General features: G+C 32.7%; 1 protein-coding gene across 5 annotated transcripts in view; it reads right to left on the bottom strand.

Annotated features, from left to right (window-relative positions):
* LOC126760511 (cAMP-specific 3',5'-cyclic phosphodiesterase) overlaps window positions 1–15315 on the bottom strand; it is a 535699-nt gene that overhangs the window by 354248 nt on the left and 166136 nt on the right. The window lies entirely within an intron of this gene.

The following is a 15315-nucleotide window of genomic DNA, read 5'->3' as shown; positions in this document are numbered from 1 at the left end:
ACAAAATATGTCTACAAAATTTGGACCTTTAAGGGTTACCCTTTGGTTACCCGGAAGTTATTGTTTTTTTTTGTTTTTCAATACTTGCGTTGGAAACATATTTTCGAGGTACTGCCCTTGTTCATTGATTCTTTTGCTGCATTAGATGAATTTGTTATTAGTTAGATGTTTCATGGAACTTTACTTAACTTTTCGCCTGCCAGTTTCTAATCATCACTATCTCGAAAATACCAAAATGATCAGATATTGTTTTTAAAGTAAAATGTTTCTGCGATTTCAATTAAAAACATTTCGTTTAATAGAATATTCATTCCAGAAAAGATATAATTCCACCAAAAAATATCCACTGTTATTTCTGAGGACTTTCGGAGAGGAGTAGTTGTATTTTTCTAGTAGAATAAATAAATATTTTCTTCTGAAAAATAATTATAAAAATACATCAAAAATTTTTGTTGAGATCAGCATTGTCCAATCCATTAAATTCTCAATATCTTCTCCTCGACGCATCCGTAAGAAATTGGCCAACTAATTCGTACATATATTCCATAGAATATATTTGAATATGTGAATATATGTACGTGTGTTCGTTATCACGTGAACAGCTGATAAATGAAAGACGACGTCAATCTTCTGGGCCACAATGTTGACTAATCATTATTATTGCTCAATAAAAATCACAATTTGTTAAGCCATCTTAAGGTAACCAAGCAAATGATAACGCATTACACACATACATATTCTGCATATACATACATACATACAAACGTCGATGAAATAATTTAGCATTTCATTATCACGCGATTGGAACTTGATAAGTAAACCAAACACGCAAATGGTCATAAATAAAAGTGTTTAGTGATATGAACGTAGCCCACCTCGGCACATAAAATGAGAGAAGAGAGATAAAATAAAAACGGTGCTGTAAAGGCAGAGGCAGAAGAACATTGTGCCATACACGAGGTCCAAAATAAATACGTTTGCACATGTAGGCATGCTCGCGTATGAAGTACAAGCATTTATTAGCGCTGCCAACGGCACAGCAGGGCGTATACGTCACATTGAGTCGTTCTAATCAATCAGACTAAACAAATTGCGCTAAAGCGCGCGGACTCAGTGTTGGCAAGCGTAATAACATTGGGGTGAAGCAAATGCTCAAATAATACAAGCATTTAAATAAACAAAATAACAACAACAATATTAACGAACCAATTTGTTTTTGAATGGAAGAGAAATGCGGCATTAATTGTAACTAGGAGAGCCAGCAGGTACTCACAGTTAGGGCAATTGAGTGCGCTCCCCTGATATCATTTGGTGTAGTTTACGTACACATTTATGGCACATGCTGTGAGTTAATATAATAAAATGTATTAAGTCAACATTTTTGATTTGCGAATTTTTTGTAATTATATACAATGATACAAAAAGTATATAAAGTAAAATAAAATAATTTAAGATATAAAAGTGCAATTTGGCACAGAGGACCGCAGTGGCCAGCAGTCGCCCTCCTGAACCACTGAAACTACAATAGCCAAATTTGCTTGTTTCTATTTGTCTAGAACTATTACCAACAGCGTGAAAATGGATAAAATTGGATGATAACTGCGCCCACTCTTCATATAAGGGTACTATTAAAAACAACTAAAAGTGCGATAATTCAATAACTAAATACGCCAGAGAGAGTAAATTTTACTCCCGACATGGTATGAGAAGGCTTTATACAAGCCGTCGTAAAAATCGAACAAAACATATAAAATTGTCCATAATTATATTTTTCTATGCTTTATCTTCTCGCCAACGTTCTCTAAAACTAGTAGGAATTATTTTATGATGCAACAACAACAGTACATGAAATATTATAATCGAACTTGATCTTCAAAAACAGACTCAGGTTTCAATGGGGCGCTGCTGATAGACTTTGAATCAAATGTCTGCTGTTGAAAGAGAGTTCGAATGACTTATAACAAAAATCAGATATTCGAAGTATAAAAATAGCACAATAATAATGTTAATTACAACCCAGGCATCTCATTTGACATGGGGCCTAAAACAAAACGAAAATATTTGTTTTAGTGATTGTATTTTATGCCAAAACTAATCACTTGAATGCATTAGTTATTTATTTTATATAGATCTATAAAATGTCTTTATTATTTCCCATTCGTTTTCTGTACTTCTCGTCTCAATTTCACAAAAGTTCACTGCCACCAGCGAGGGAAGCGAAAACCGTAACCAAAAAGCAAACAATTATTAATATTGATAATAATGACATGCTAATGACCATTCGGCATGCCTCGAAACGTCGGAAGCATGCTCTCGCATGACACGCGCTTAAAGTGTTAAACAAATGTTAATGCATAAATAAGTAATGGCCCAATAGAATGACAGTCTAATTGAATTAGCTAACACGAAACGATTTTTTTTAGCTATTTACGATATAATACAAATGATTGTGCGGTTATATTAAATGAGAATGGGAGTAAACACTTAAATGGTAAAATGGGTGGACTAGAATGATTTGCTAATTGAAAGCAATAGTTTAGTTGATAAAATTTGAATATGAATAATTATGTCTATACTAATTTTAGAATTAATAATAATTTTAATTGGCATTAAAGTGGTAGCAAAGGATATCAACTTCTCTTACGGATCAACTCAATACACTTTGGTTAAAGTTTTGGGTATGCCAACGCTAAGCACGTACCGAACGACCCGCATTTTTTTTTCAAAAGTGACGTTGAGTAGAAGTAGACAAAGAAATAATGTAGCTGAGAACCCTTCGTAATTCCATCGTATTATTATTTGTCACAAGTGTATGGAATATTATATTAGGGTACTACAAGGGTTTATGTTTTTCAAAAAATCTATTACAACTTTACTTCCGCCGTTTTCCAATAGATGTCTCTAGGGTCAAGCACTGGTCGATTAAATCGATTAAATCATTTTATATCGATCTTGGACATTTGTGTCAACATTAACCCAACAAAATATTTGTAGAGATCTGTTTGCCTCCCAAACTTATTCTCAACTGAAAATTTCACTTTTTGAGCCGAATTCTCGACATTTGCGGGAAATTTTGTTTTTCTTTTTTAATACCAAGAAAAGTGCGGCTGAGGACGCGTCCACGCTTTACTGAAGCTGACACATACACATATAGATAATACTATTACTCTACTACTACCATCTATATGATTTCTATTAGGTATTAAAAAAATATAGAAATTTTGTAAAGCAACTTGTGTTAGTTTACAAAAAAATGGATCATAAAGCATTACGTGTGTTAATTAAGCATTGCTTTTTGAGGGAATAAGGGAAAACACTTTTGGACCGTTTTTACAAAAAATTTACAAAAAAAAACTAAATTTTCAATTTGATCGGAGTAATAGTTTCGGAGATATAGCCTTGAGAACTTGTGTGCTCGAGGCTAGCTAGGCTAAGTGCGTCGTCTTTAAACGCGTTTTTTACGAATTTTTTCGATTGTAACTATTTGAAAAAAATTTCGGAAATTTTCACTGTTTTTTTTTAAATATTTGCCAAAAATCCAATTTCCAGATTTTTTTTCATCCAAGTTCTAAATTAAAGTCTTAATTAAAACACATATTTTTTCACTTCAGATAATCTGTAAGGAGTTGTCCTGCCAACGCGGGCGCATCTTTTCTCCGAGGGGTCACCAGAAATGGCGTCACAATGGCGGAGCTTAAATTATTTTTTTCCAAAAATTTCTGAATTTTTTTGTCAATAGTCTGTGTTTGTAAGAATAAAAAGTTCTAAAGAAATATATTATTTTTTATATGAGAAAAACATTGTTGAAAAAGAGTGTTTTTCACCCGAGAAAACCCATCACTTCAGCGTTGGCTTCTTTGTATTGATTCAAATGGAACCTATCCTTTAGGCGATAAAAAAAGTGTATTAAAATACGTTATAAATTAGTTTTTTTCTGTTAAAGTCAACGCTTTAATATTGTCAGTGAACTTCTACGAAGCTTTCACTACCTCAAAGTTCACCACAAAGTCTTGCAAACGTTTCAATTTCTGACATTGTAACCAAATGAAACTCAACGTTCAACTACACAATTCAAATTAGAATTTATGGCATGAAAAGTCATAACTAGTTCAGAAGCTAAGCTTAATTAAAGCTTAAATAAGTTATATTTAATTGGCTCTCTCTCTCTTCCCCTCTCTCTCACTCCAATTGCCTTCCAAAGGTGGCAGCTAACGATAAGTGAGCACATGAATTATTCTATTATTCTACAACCACCAGGTTTAAAATCCAACAATTATATATTTTTTTCAAGAAAGACAAGCACAAAGCTTCCAATCTGCTTTTACACACAAAAAAGTTTCCAATAATAATCCTTTAGGATTATATAACTGAAGCCTTATCCTCTTCATTGGTGGTAGCAAATCAAGACAAGCGCTGAAAAATGGAAATACTGGCAGACCGAAAGTTCGCCAAGATTTATTACTTTTATGAAGAGTGGCCTTAAGCACACACGGCAGCATTGCAACGCTACAGATTTTTGTGCAAAATTTTTAATCCGCCGAATGTAAGATAGGCAGCCTGCATGCTCCCTTTAGACACACCCCAACCACCCAAATCTTACTTAACAAGCATATGCTCGCTTGTTACTGTTCTATTCAATCCCCCGTCTAAAGCCTTTGGGATTGCATAACATGGTGCTGGGCCCCCATTCTTACACAAATGCTCTTTATGCAGTGTTTGTATGAGTGGGTGTGTATGTTTGTGTTGGTATTTCCGCAAATGTATCGCTCGTGCCAGCGGCTCTGAAGTTCTCAAATAACACAATTTGTGTGTAATAGCCCACATATAGACATTTATATATACTCAAATATACAAACAAGTGTCTGTTTTTGCCATGTGAGTAGCGCTCTAGCCTATGGCCATTGCAGCAGCGTAACAGAAATGCCTTTAACTAAAATTGATTGCGCGCCTTTTGCAAACTTTGAACGGCGAAATAACATGAAATATGCTCTTTGAAGTTCGAAGTAATTTCCTTTTGATATTTATAAAAGAGTTAAACATTCAAATGAAATATTAACTGTTGCTTTACTTAAAAAAATAATGGCCTCAATAAAACTTAGAGCATGTAACGGGTGATCCATGTAGAGTTACTCTTTTCAATAGCCTTTTTTTGTTCAGCGATGAGGTTCATTTCTGGCTCAATGAGTACGTAAACAAACAAAATTACTGCATTTAGGACGAAGAGCAATCTGAAAATATTCAATAGAAATATATCCAATTCATCCAGAAAAAAATAACGGTTCTTCAAAAATGATGCCGGTGAGAGCGTAACCATCAATGGGCACCGTTATTGCGCCATGATTGATGCCTCAAATCGAAGGTCTTGATCTCGGCGACATTTGGTTCCAACAAAACGGCGCCACTTTCCACACATCGCATCAATCGATATACATATTTATTGAGAGAACACTTCTATGAGTAGATAATTTCACGATTTAGGGCTGTCGATTTTCCTATGGGAGTATGTTAAGTCTAAAGTCTATGCAGTTATTCCCGCTCTGATTACGGCTTTTGAGCAAATCATTACGGATGTCAATCGCCAGTTATCTGAGGCGTAGCCGCGGCCAACATTTGAAGGAGATTATTTTCAAAAAGTAAATGCCAAAGAATGTTCTTTCGAATGACAATATACATTTCTGTGGCTTTTCTTCAAATAAAAACCTCGAATTAACTCACCCTTTATATAATTATGTTAATGATGAGACTGTAACAGCCATCATGGGCAATATTTTTTCTGACAATTTCTGAATGGAAAACGTCGATTCAGACCGCCATATGACCACTGCTGTGATTACCTAAGGGGGGCACATAACACAACATGCCATTGAGAACAGCTTAAACCACTTGTGTCCAGCTTACAAAAGGAACATCGATGTATTGGTACCGGAAAAAAATCGTAGATGCATTTGCAAAAAAATCGATTAATTTTTTCAGCAGATCTTGGTCCTTTACGATAACGTCAATCGCGGTTAGCTGCCATAAACGGTGGCCAAGCCAGAACTGATTGTCAGGAAGGTTTTTGTTTGTTTAGGGGAATTAGCAGGGATTCATCTATTATCGGTTCTTACATCGAACCTGTGCCATTAACAATTGCACCGTATAAAGAAAGCAATCGCCTAGCAGCAGCCAAATTTGCTCAATAGGAGAGGAATTATGTTCCATCAGAACAACTTCAGGCCACAAGCAATGTGGCTCGTAAGAAACTTCGAAAGCTTGATAAGAATGATTTCATACATTCACCTTAGAGTTTGACCCTGGTACCAAGGAATCGCCTAAAGAGAAATTTTTGAAAATCAATTGCCCCAGTTTTTCTTATGAAAATATTTCAAGAAAGATGTTGGCAGAAATTACAACCAATTCAAAAAAAAATTATATTTTTTTTATAAATTTCATTGAAAAGTGATACCATGCACTTACATATATCTGCTAAATAAAACAAATTTTGATATGTGGACAGCTTTCCAGCTGTGACAAGCTAAGTGGACAACTCTCAGGACGTAGGCTTTGTCCTAAATATACTATAGAAATACTGTAGACAGTGTGTACATAATACAATAGCACGTAAATCGAACAACGTACATAAATGCCACAACATTGCTCAGCACTAACGGCAGTAAAACCACAAAATCCGCTGTACAAAATGACAACTGCAAGTTGAAAGCCGGAGACTGCCTAGCGCTACTATCAATACACAACAACGCACACATCCATACATACATGTAGTATACATGTAAATAGTATAGCTCTGACGGCACTACCTTTTGCAAATCATAATCAGACTTGTCAATGGAAATACCAGTGTAATACCGTTATGCCACAAATGAAGCGCTAACAACAAAGCAACAAATATTTACATAGAAATTGCTGCGAGCAGCGAGCAGAGTTGCAACAAAAGAGCAACGAAGAGTCTAGTAGCAGTGCTGCAAAACAGTTGGTCACTTAATGGCACTATACTGTTAGTTGCAGTAGTAGTGGTGCTGGTATTAGCTATCAATATTTTATCACAAAGAAGAGTATTATGATATAAATTGAATATTATGTAACAGTAGATTTGTAAGTAAATGCTGTCGAATGGAAAACACACACATGTTCACTTCTATTATAGGAAAGTCTTTATGCTTGAATGGTATAGAATACACATAAATTTGTATATACAAGTATATGTGAGATAGAGAGAGGCGTGCGTCGTCGTACATATTGACTACTAACTGTTTAGTAATTAATAGTGATCTTTTGTAATTTTGTGCTTTGAGTTTTATCGTCAAAGGTAAACTATTTCATTAATGAATGTATATAGTAAATTAATTAATATTTTAATGAATGCTGAAGTCTTCTGATGCAACTACTAATTGCAGTTATTTCAAATGAATTCACCAATAATTGCCGCTATGTACAAAGCAAGCAGTTTAATGAAATATATGAGAGCTCTTACGATAAATCACAATGTAAGTATGTATTGGATGTAAATTTATAAGAGTAATTTTAAGAGTAATAGTTTGATATATATGGGTGACTTACAAAACAGTTAAGTTTAACTACACACCCCCAAATATATATGTATATTTATATAAATATGTGCATATACTTATTTTATGTATATATTTTTTTTCACTTTGGAAATCTTAGCAAATTTTGTTGCTATCAAGTGCCCAGATAACGAATTTATTCCTGAACGTTTGTGTTATGGTTTTGCTCTTATGAAATTTGCATTTCTTAAGTTTTGACTCGATCTTATATCTAGTGTAGCAAAAACAGTGTCATCAAAATCAAAGGACTGAAGAGAAAACACAAACGGACAAATAAAAAATTGAAAACTTGCCTAAAACTGAAAAAAAATTAATATTTTTTGTTCAATTCTTTTTTATAATTTTCTTTCAGCTGAAACTTTCAAATTTTAAGATGAATTCGCCGTAAAATTGAAGGTTAGAGGTTAAAGGAACTTCAAATTTTTTTTAATATTTTTAGAAATTAAGAAAAATTATTATTAATACAATTTAGAAAAAAATATAAAAATCTCGAAATACAAATTTTAAATCTATTTTAATTCAGACCTATTTTTGTTCTTTTCACATTTTTTTATATTTTTTTGTTTTGGAGTTAAAAATTTAAATGTTCAAGTTTTAAATTGGATTTTTAGTTAATTGTTTACTCAAATTTTTTTGCTATCAGAATGAACAAAAATTGGTATATTAAAATTTAAAAATAATAAAAATATTAAAATTTAGAAATAATATTTTTTTTGATTTTTTTTTATTTTATTTTTATTTTTTTTATTTTTTTTTTTTGTAATTTACAGAAAACAAGTTAGAAAGTGTTGAAATTAGAATTAAATATACTTTAAAAATAAAAAAAAAACAATATTTACATTTGAGCTTTTTCATTAAAAAAAATTAACTAATTATTTATCTTAAAATGATTTCTGAAAGAAAAAAATTTAAAGGCTATAAAATTTTATAATTTATTAAAATTATAAATAAAAATTAAAAAAAAGTTATATATTATTTTTTTTTAATTTAAATTTCCTTTAAATATTTTAATTTTAAAACTTTTTTTTTTAAATTTAAAAAAATTCTACGAAAATGTATCGCTCAATAAATATAAATTTTTTAACTTGAAACTTTTTAAAATCAAATCAACCATGTAAAATTAAAATTTGTGATAAGGATAATTAAAAAAATATTATTATTAAAATTTTAAATAGTAAATTATTATAATTAAACAAAATTATAAAAATATTAATATAAGAAAATTTTATTTGTTTGTTTAAAAGAAATAGTTTTAAAAATTTCTTCAAAAATTTAAATTTTTCTGTTAGTTTTTTAATTAAATTTTTTTTTTTTAATTTTAAGACTAAAGTTGGTAAAAAGGCTAATAAAATTTTTTTAATAATTTAATTATAATTTAAAAAAATTATAAAAATTAGTTGGGCTTTGCTTAAATTCTTTGATTTTGTCAACAAATTATATTTATGTAACCAAATTTCTGCTCAAAAAATACTAGAAATTTTAGTTAATGGCTTTCTGTTAATATTATATGTTACCAGCAAGTATGAGGGTTAATTTGCATATTTTTGCTTTTTGGACATAATAGTTATATTAAGGAATCGGCTTTTCGCGCATAATAAACTTTGAGTGTTATTTTGGTAATTTGAAGCGTCTTCAAAAAATACTGATGTACGAACCTGAAGGAATAAAAGAAAACTCTCTAAGCTTTGAATTTCTGCAGACAGAGAGCGCAAGTTAGCAAGAAAGTACAACATTTTTGTCAAGGTAAAATCAAACTTGAAAGCTTGGTAGGATTATAAAAGAACTGGGACCATATTTTATATATAAACGAGATTCGTATATCTATAATTAGTTGAGATATCAGAAATCAAAATATTCATACCGGGCTTAATCAGGCAAATCCACCTAAGAATATTAAAGCGATGCTCGAAATTCACCTATGATAATTGTGCGATTTTGATTTTCAAATAATAAAATTGTTAAGAAGGAAAACGACCCCAACAAGAAGAAACTACTCCCAAAATTCAAACATCCTTTTGACGCTAGCCATTCAGAAAAGTGACATTTTGTTGCAAAAAAGTACGATATATACTATATGCAATATAGTACAGTTGGTGAGTTATATTAATATTCGTATATTATAATATTATTCCATACAGAAAGTTAATATCTACATACGTACTTATATATATACATATACATTTTCATACAAGTTTAATATAAAGACGAAAGTCGTTTAAATACGCTAAGGGTTGCTAATTCCATTAAAATTATAATTATACTCTCGCAACAATGTTGCTAAGGAGAGTATTATAGTTTTGTTCACATAACGGTTGTTTGTAAGTCCTAAACTAAAAGAGTCAGATATAGGGTTATATATACCAACGTGATCAGGGTGACGAGTAGAGCCGAAATCCGGATGTCTGTCTGTCCGTCCGTCCGTCTGTCCGTCCGTCCGTCCGTCCGTCCGTCCGTCCGTCCGCCCCCTACTAAGTTTTTGTACATATCTCGGAAACTGCTATAGCTATGTCAACCAAACTCTATAGAGTCGTTTCCTTCAGGAATTTCCATATACAGTTCAAAAATGGAAGAAATCGGATAATAACCACGCCCACCTCCCATACAAAGGTTATGTTCAAAATCACTAAAAGTGCGTTAACGGACTAACAAAAAACGTCAGAAACACTAAATTTTACGGAAGAAATGGCAGAAGGAAGCTTCACCCAGGCTTTTTTTTTAAATTAAAAATGGGCGTGGCCTCACCCACTTATGGACCAAAAACCATATCTCAGGAACTACTCCACCGATTTCAATGAAATTCGGTATATAATATTTTCTTAACACCCTGATGACATGTACGAAATATAGGTGAAATCGGTTCACAACCACGCCTTCTTCCAATATAACGCTATTTTGAATTCCATCTGATGCCTTCTCTGTATAATATATAGGACATTAGGAACCAATGATGATAGCGGAATAAAACTTTACAAAAATACGGTATTTGAAAAATATGTAAATGACGTATAATGAAATCTCGATTATCACTTTATCATGCGAGAGTATAAAATGTTCGGTGACACCCGAACTTAGCCCTTCCTTACTTGTTTTTTTGTTAAAACTGATGCTGTTGAAAAATATATTTTGTTTCAAAAAGTTATTGAACAAAACCAAAGAAAAGAATATAACTATAATAAACTATATATAGTACGCTGGTAATGACTACCACACAATTTTTAAAATACATAAAGCCTTAAGATGTTTTGTAAACATATATGTATATTGATAAACACATACGACAATGTTTTCAGAGTTCTCAAAATATGAAAAAATTAACTGGAAGCTAAGGAAATGATTTGAAATTACAAAATATTTGCGACAGGGTTGCAAACTAACAGAAAAATTATATACAAGACAGCACCGGACAGTAACTTCTGCTTTGCTATCATCAAGTACACAAATATTTCAGTGACTTGCATGTTTAGGCATCACTAAATTTTAACAACAACAGCAACAAAAGTACCTACTTTAAACAGGTCAGCACAGCACTTTGCAACACAATTTGAAAATGTTACTTGTCTAGTGACTTATCGAATGCAAAGCTTAACAACGACAGGACAACAAATCCTGACACACCAGTACAACAACAAAGGCCAGTTGGGCAAAGCAAGAACAAAAAGCAACAACAACAGGCACTTGCGGGCAACCAGCAGTAAGCATCGTGTCAGTGTCAGCGACAGCTTGCAAGTTCGAACTCATATTACTCGCAACAGCAGCAGCAACAGCAACCAAAACAACAATAAAAGCAAAAGCAAAAGCAAAAACAAAACACATGATAGTAAACATGTCAGACAGCGAGCGTTTGCAATGAGCTTTTGTGTTGCGCACTTAATTGCTTCAACTTGCCGAACGCACAGGTATCTGCAGGTGAACTTTTACTTTCCGCATGACTGAAGCGGGCGGGTGGGCGTGTGCGCCAGCAGCATGAAAAAAGACGACAACAATACAGCAATAAAACTTTTAAATATCAATTTGCTGCGTGTTAACGAGTGCTGCTTTCGGGAGGACAAATTAAATGTGCTTGCTCTCCGGGCGTTGTCGATGTATTAATGTATTTCGAAGTGAAAAGTCCACGGGTATTATTAAGGCAGCTAATTTGACAAGCGACACCAGCATAAAAGACACCAGTCGCATTTTGAAACTCAATAAATGTCTTTGACTAATTTTCATTAAAACAATTTTCCTCAGCTTTTCTTCAGAAAAGTTTTGCTGCTTTTAAAAAGTTTGAATTAAAATGCGCGCTCGTTAGCTAAGCATACCAGCATATATGCATATAAACCGTTATGCGCATTTCCCCAGTTTTGAACTGAAATGTCTTCGTTTTCCACAGTCTCCAAACATTTTTTTTTCACTTTATGAAGGAATTCTTGCCACATTCTGCTGCTGTTTAAATCCGCCGTCTGCCAGTCAAAGCCTATTATAGCTCAAGTGTGTGTGTGTGTGTGTTGCTAGGTGTATTATATGAAATATCGATCGGTTTAGTCAAACGAATCATTGTGTTCACTGAAGTGGCAATAATTCATCAACGCAAGCCAACAAGTCGCTCGAAATAATCTCCAATCAGTGTGGGCAATGGAGCTGGCTAAAAAGCTAAAGCTTTCCAGAGAACGAGTTGACTTTAAAGTGGCCTTAAATTGGAGTATTTAAAAGGCAAGTTGAAATTGGAAACCAGAAAGTTTTAATAAGGGAGGATGGGTAAAAATTATTCGAAAATAAATATATTTTGGTGTGAAATAATTTTTAAATATAAGAAAATTCATTGAAGCTGTTATAGAGGTAATTAAATTTGGATAAAAGTTTAGCAGATTCGATTGAAGAAAAAATTCTAATAAATATTAAAAAACATATTTAGTATATAAAAAAAAAAAATAAATAAAAAAAAAACTATTTACTACGCCTGAATAAAACTATAATACTTTTCACAAATAAAGCAATTTTCTACCAAAGAACTGGATTATGATTGGTTATTGTGTATAGCAGCTATATGCTATAGTGATCCTAACCGAGCAATTTATCCATAGATTATTGCGTTGTCTTGAGCAATAATTTATGCCAAATTTCGTGAAGATATCTTCAAAAATGAAAAGTTTTCCATACAAGCACTTGATTTTAATCGGTCAGTTAGTATGGCAGCTATAGACTATAATGATCCGATCTGACTAATTTTTTTGGAGATTATATCGTTGACTTAGTTAATGATCTGTGGTAATTTTCGTAAAGATATCTAAAGGTTCTCCTTACAAGAAGATCTTAAAAAAGTTTTCCATATAAGAACTTAATTTTAATCGTTCGTTATATGTATATAGCACCTATCTATATATAAGCCATAGTGTACCACATTGGCGATTCGAAAAAATGAACAACTTTTTAAAGAGAAGATATAGTATGCAAGTTTTAATTCGATATCTGAGAAATTAAGAGACTTGTTCGCATAATTAGCAAACCAATAAAGGATAAAAAACTCCCAAGCAAGAAACAAGCAAGCTGTGGTAAAAATTGTTTGGTTATGTTTAAAGTTATCTTTTTATATTACAAAAACAATAACCTGTATTTCAGGGCTTGGAATTGACCTAATCGCATCGCAAATTGTCATTTCTCCATTTAATGGCTTAGGCGACGAGTTAGAAGGAACGACGAAATGAAGCAATTGGAGCAATTTACGAGGTTTAAAGTAAAGTGATATCCAACTCTACACCATATACTCTATACAAATAGTTATAAAACATAAATTATAATACAAAATGTGCTCTTAAAAATTTAAAAACGTTTCAGTTACCCAAAAGTAGGCTTCATAATAAGTTAAAACTCTAAGCTTAGCTATTAGTTAGTCTAATTTGAGCTTTTGCTGCGTTTTTCAACATCTAGCTGATGGCGTATACGTCTGTAATTTTTTTTAAGACAAAGACAGTGCACAAAAAACTTTTGATAATAGAATTTGTAGAAATTGCTTGAATCAGATGGGAAAGGTTACATTAACTTGTGACAGTATCAAACATTTGGCTGATTTTTCACTCCAGAAGGCAATACCGACCTTTTTTACTGTCAAGAAATTGTTCAAAAAAGTTCCAATAACAAAATATTAATCATCTGCATGTTCCAGACTATTTTGCAGTTCGATATGAGGTATCAATGAGTTTTTTTCAAATCTAGCTTCCCTCTAGGAGTGAAAAAAGTAAAGCATTTATTGTAATTTACAAAGCGCTGAAGTGGTACAAAAATATCTCAAGTTTGCTTACTTTTTAGAAATATATAATTACATATGTATATTATAAAATCAGCAAAAATTTAGAAAGTGAAAAGATAGCATAATTTTAGGAGTTATTTTTTATGCTGACATCATTTTTCTTAAAACAAGTGCTTTTAAATATTAATATCCCCAAATACTTTTCACTCCTGAAATTATGCTAGGCTTTCACTTTAGAAATTTTTGATGATTTCAATATAAAGTGGACTGCACATTACCATAAAACGGAAAAATATTTTTGGTTATATAAACCGCTCAAAACAAAATTCACATTTAAGACCAGAAAATGCATTAATTACTTTTCATCAAATGCATTTTATATGTTTGCACCTGTGTGTGTCTGAATACCATCCTCCGAAATTTCCGCATAAATTATTAATGGCTGTGTTCAATTATAGTGAAATGCGCACATATGCACACTGGCAGTGACACAGCAGCACTCGCGACCAATGAATTTGATAATGTGCCAAGTGAGGTGCGCGCTGGCGTATGAGCGACTTAAATTGCTTTGGTAATTCATTCAATTATGAAAAAAAAATGCGAAAATATGTACGTGCATATGCTTGTTGTGTGCATTTTACTTTTTTAAACACTCACAGTACTTGCTGTCAGCGCTTGCAATGGACTATCTGACTAGCTGTCGTGAATGTCGTGCCGGTATGTATATACATATGTATGTATATAAGGCTGTGGAATGAAGATGCTAATGGAAAATTTACGACTAAAATTATTATACTGAAAAGGAAAATTTTGCTTCCCAAATGGTTAAAACTTTTAGTGAAACTTTCAAATATTAGATAGTTTTATTTTATTTTGCACTTAAGAAAAGTAATATATATTTGTATGTATGTGAAATGATTTTTATACTCTCGCAACAATGTTGCTAACGAGAGTATTATAGTTTTGTTCACATAACGGTTGTTTGTAAGTCCTAAAACTAAAAGAGTCAGATATAGGGTTATATATACCAAAGTGATCAGGGCGACGAGTAGAGTCGAAATCCGGATGTCTGTCTGTCCGTCCGTCTGTCCGTCCGTCCGTCCGTCTGTCCGTCCGTCCGTGCAAGCTGTAACTTGAGTAAAAATTGAGATATCATGATGAAACTTGGTACACGTATTCCTTGGCTCCATAAGAAGGTTAAGTTCGAAGATGGGCCAAATCGACCCACTGCCACGCCCACAAAATGGCGGAAACCGAAAACCTATAAAGTGTCATAACTAAGCCATAAATAAAGATATTAAAGTGAAATTTGGCACAAAGGATCGCATTAGGGAGGGGCATATTTGGACCCAATTGTTTTGGAAAAGTGGGCGTGGCCCCGCCCCCTACTAAGTTTTTTGTACATATCTCGGAAACTACTATAGCTATGTCAACCAAACTCTACAGAGCCGTTTTCTTAAGGCATTTCCATATACAGTTCAAAAATGGAAGAAATCAGATAATAACCACGCCCACCTCCCATACAAA

Source organism: Bactrocera neohumeralis, chromosome 5, assembly GCF_024586455.1.
Source record: "Bactrocera neohumeralis isolate Rockhampton chromosome 5, APGP_CSIRO_Bneo_wtdbg2-racon-allhic-juicebox.fasta_v2, whole genome shotgun sequence".
NCBI classification, from domain to species: domain Eukaryota; kingdom Metazoa; phylum Arthropoda; class Insecta; order Diptera; family Tephritidae; genus Bactrocera; species Bactrocera neohumeralis.
This window is presented reverse-complemented; position numbering and strand designations above follow the sequence as displayed.